Source organism: Triticum urartu, chromosome 5A (genome assembly GCF_056163025.1).
Source record: "Triticum urartu cultivar PI428250 chromosome 5A, HENAU_Tu73, whole genome shotgun sequence".
NCBI lineage: Eukaryota > Viridiplantae > Streptophyta > Magnoliopsida > Poales > Poaceae > Triticum > Triticum urartu.
The window spans coordinates 435,164,523-435,169,499 of NC_141877.1; positions in this window are offsets into that span (position 1 = coordinate 435,164,523).

The window sequence follows — 4,977 nt, forward strand, 5'->3', positions numbered from 1 at the left end:
AATAAGTTTAAGTTCACCTTTGACATTAGCCATATAATCACCCAAGTGTTCAAGCATATTTGAATTATATTTCAACTGTCTACCAAAATAAGCATTAAAGTCTTCTTGCTTAACCATAAATTTATCAAACTCATCTAAGCATGGGCTAGCAAACTTAGTAAATGGGATTTCAGCTTTATCATATCTACAGAGAGAATGAACCTTTACTATATGTGTCGGGTTATCAAGATCATGAGTTTCTTCAATAGGTAATGGATTAAGATCATATGTTTCTTCACCAGGCGGTAAATTAAGACCATGTATTTCTTCAATAGGAGGTAAATTCTTAACACCTTCAGCTTTAATACCTTTTTCTTTCATAGATTTCTTTGCCTCTTGCATATCTTCAGGATTGAGAAACAGAACACCTCTTTTCTTCAGAGTTGGTTTATGAATAGGCTCAGGAAGTGTCCAATTATTTTCATTTGTCAACATATTATTCAATAGAATTTCAGCTTCATCGGGTGTTCTTTCCCTGAAAACAGAACCAACACAACAATCCAGGTAATCTCTGGAAGCATCAGTTAGTCCATTATAAAAGATATCAAGTATTTCATTTTTCTTAAGAGCATGATCAGGCAAAGCATTTAGTAATTGGAGAAACCTCCCCCAAGCTTGTGGGAGACTCTCTTCTATAATTTGCACAAAATTATATATATCCTTTAAGGCAGCTTGTTTTTTATGAGCAGGGAAATATTTAGGAGAGAAGTAATAAATCGTATCCTGGGGACTACGCACACAACCAGGATCAAGGGAATTAAACCATATCTTAGAATCACCCTTTAATGAGAACGAAAATATTTTAAGGATATAAAAGTAACGAGTTTTCTCATCATTAGTGAACAGGGTAGCTATATCATTTAATTTAGTAAGATGCGCCACAATAGTTTCAGATTCATAGCCATGAAAAGGATCAGATTCAACCAAAGTAATTATATTAGGATCAACAGAGAATTCATAATCCTTATCAATAACATAGGTAGGTGAAGTGGCAAAAGCAGGTTCTGGTTTCATTCTAGTATTAAGATATTGCCGCTTCCATTTAGCTAATAACCTCTTGAGTTCGTATCTATCTTTGCAAGCTAAAATAGCTAAAGCAATTTCTTTTTCAAAAACATAACCCTCAGGAATAACATGTGATTCATATTCATTAGAGGGAGAGTATTCATCGTCACTTTCATCAATATTATCATATTCAATATTTTCACTCTCTCTAACCCTAGCAAGTTGTTCATCAAGAAATTCACCAAGTGGCACAGTAGTATCAAGCATAGAAGTAGTTTCATCATAAGTATCATGCATAGCAGAAATGGCATCATCAATAACATGCGACATAGCAGAACGAATAGCAGAAGCAGGTTTAGGTGTCACAAGCTTACTCAAGACAGAAGGTGAATCAAGTGCAGAGCTAGATGGAAGTTCCTTACCTCCCCTCATAGTTGAGGGATAAATCTTGGTTTTTGGATCTCTGAAGTTCTTCATAATGATAAGAAGATATAAATCCCAAGTGAATCAAAGAATAGAGCTATGCTCCCCGGCAACGGCGCCAGAAAATAGTCTTGATAACCCACAAGTATAGGGGATAGCAACAGTTTTCGACGGTAGAGTATTCAACCCAAATTTATTGATTCGACAGAAGGGGAGCCAAAGAATATTCTCAAGTATTAGCAGCTGAGTTGTCAATTCAACCACACATGGAAACTTAATATCTACAGCAAAGTCTTTGGTAGCAAAGTAATATGATAGTAGTGGTAACGATAGCAAAAGGTAATGATAGCAAAAGTAATGTTTTTGGTATTTTGTAGTGATGATAGCAATAGCAACGGAAAAGTAAATAAGCGAAGAACAATATATGGAAAACTCGTAGGCAATGGATTGGTGATAGAGAATTATGCCGGATGCGGTTAATCATGTAACAGTCATAACCTAGGGTGACACAGAACTAGCTCCAATTCATCAATGTAATGTAGGCATGTATTTCGAATATAGTCATACGTGCTTATGGAAAAGAACTTGCATGACATCTTTTGTCCTACCCTCCCGTGGCAGCAGCGTCCTAGCGGAAATTAAGGGATATTAAGGCCTCCTTTTAATAGAGTACCGAACCAAAGCATTAACACATAGTGAATACATGAACTCCTCAAACTACGGTCATCACCGGTAAGTATCCCGATTAGTGTCACTTCGGGGTTAACGGATCATAACACATAATAGGTGACTATAGACTTGCAAGATAGGATCAAGAACTCTCATATATTGATGAAAACATAATAGGTTCAGATCTGAAATCATGGCACTCGGGCCCTAGTGACAAGCATTAAGCATAGCAAAGTCATAGCAACATCAATATCAGAACATAGTGGATACTAGGGATCAAACCCTAACAAAACTAACTCGATTACATGATAAATCTCATCCAACCCATAACCGTCCAGCAAGCCTACGATGGAATTACTCACGCACGGCGGTGGGCATCATGAAATTGGTGATGGAGGATGGTTGATGATGACGATGGCGACGGATTCCCCTCTCCGGAGCCCCGAACGGACTCCAGATCAGCCCTCCCGAGAGGTTTTAGGTCTTGGTGGCGGCTCCGTATCGTAAAACGCAATGAATCCTTCTCCTTGATTTTTTCTCTCCGAAACCAAATATATAGAGTTGGAATTGAGGTTGGAGGAGCTCCAGGGGGCCCACGAGGTAGGAGGCGCGCCCTAGGGGGCAGGCGCGCCCCCACCCTCATGGCTAGGGTGTGGGCCCCTGGTCTTCATCTTTTGCAAGGATTTTTTATTATTTCCAAAAAGATGTTCCGTGAATTTCAGGTCATTCCGGGAACTTCTGTTTCTGCAGATAAATAACACCATGGTAATTCTGCTGAAAACAGCGCCAGTCCGGGTTAGTTCCATTCAAATCATGCAAGTTAGAGTCCAAAACAAGGGCAAAAGTGTTTGGAAAAGTAGATACGCGGAGACGTATCAGGTCCCAACTGTCAGGAGGAGGAATCATTTTTTTGTGCGTAATAAGGAAGCACTTCCTACACACGAAAAAGGAGCCACTTCCTTGCGTGTAGCCGTGGACCGAGCTGTCAGCCTCTCCATGTACAGTCCTCTTCGGATGGATGTCGTTCGTTGACCACGCTATGCCGAGAGCACCAAGGCGGTGGACGATGGCGAGGCGAAGTAAGGGAACGACCCGGAGCCGAGGAAGACTCGGCAGTTGTTTCCCACGCGGAGTGGGTACGAGTGTTTACTTGTTCAGTTGCAGTGTGAGGTTGTCGTCGTCAGAGAATAACAGGAGGTGTGGGTGAGTAGAGGGATAGCCAGTTCGGGGATGCGAGTATGGTGGGGCCGTGAGGCCTGCCCGGCAGCATAGCCGTCCATGGGAGGCGGGAGCAGGCGGTTCCACCGGCGCTGGTTTGGGCGGCTGGAGTAGGAAGCTCAGAGACTGAAAAAGTAAGATTGCCGTTAGATTGACATCTAAAGGTCCGACGCTGGTAGAGTCGATTGTTGACTAAGTTTCTTTTTTTTGAGAAACCTTATGTACGCATGAACTTAGTAGGACCACAAGTCAGCCTCCGAATCTGTGGCAGACAACATAGAGCCCATTTGCTATTTTCTTAGTAATTTGTAGCCCATTTCATAATTATTAAGGAATTTATTACAGCCCATTATCTGCCTAGGACCACGGTCAATATTTTTCATATTTTGGTGGAGTCCGAACTATTTTAATCCAGAAATGATAAACATTTATTTTTTAAAAACTTATTGATTTCAAAAAATCATTTTGTTTTTGTAGGCAAATAAGACGTGGGACAATTGAGTTGGTTTAAGGGAAAACGAGTGGTAAAAAACTCAACGCTGGGAGGAAAAAATAAGGATGTAAATATGAAAAGGGAACTTTATGTATTTTCAATATAATAATATGTGTATATGAACTAGTAAAACTAAAGGTAGAGATTAGAAAACGGGAGTAGGACATATGGCGTTTCAAGAGGAAAATAGAACTAGGTTGTGTGTTTTATTCAATGAAAAAACTGCTTGTGGATGTTCTAAGACAAAATGTAACTAACACTGGTGGGACAGAGGCCAGTAGATACCTGCTGGATCTTTGTGCCACGTTGTCGTCATGGGTTGGGCCTGTGAAAAACAAAACCAAGCCTGGGCAGTCTACATCCCAGTTGAAACTTGCTTGACCTAAAAAAACAATATAACTGCTAGATCCCAGTTATTAGTCTGTACTTGCAGAATTCTCTCGTTTATTGAGTACGTTGAAGACTTCATGGGTTTCACTGTCTCAGACGTTAGCAGTATTTTCCATCGTGCTAATAAGTGCATGCACTTGCTTGCATACGGCCATGGACCTACTGGTTCCATACGGTTAGGCTCTGTATGGACAACCGTCTTGTGATTCCACGGACGAATTTCATGCAAATCGGATGGTTTTCAGTGCAAGTAGACTAAATTCATTGCATTTTACATATTTATTTTCATTATGAAATATTTTACATATTTCAACTAATAATAACGGACTAGGCCTTTTTTAGTCCATGGGAGGCACTTCACGATCAAGGTCGCGACACTTAACTACTCTGGAAGGCCCAAATTCATCGCTCCTCTCTTTTAACAATTTGTAGCTGGGCTTGGCATGCCACAACCCAGTTCTGACGTGCTGCGTCCAACTATCAGCCTGTGAAACCGGATGGATCCCCTGCGTACTTTGAAGATGTAAAAGATTTGGAGAACTAGGAATTTGAACGGCAGGTGTTTATGCTACCGATCAAAAATTAGGTGCCTGAAAATTCATTTAAAAAAATGATTTAGCTTTATATCCACATCGACCCTCGACATGATGGTTAGAAGCAAATGCCAAGTTCATACCGAAAGATCATTAACAACAATACCAACTTGCAGACGACCAGGTAGTACAAGTACCAATACGAAA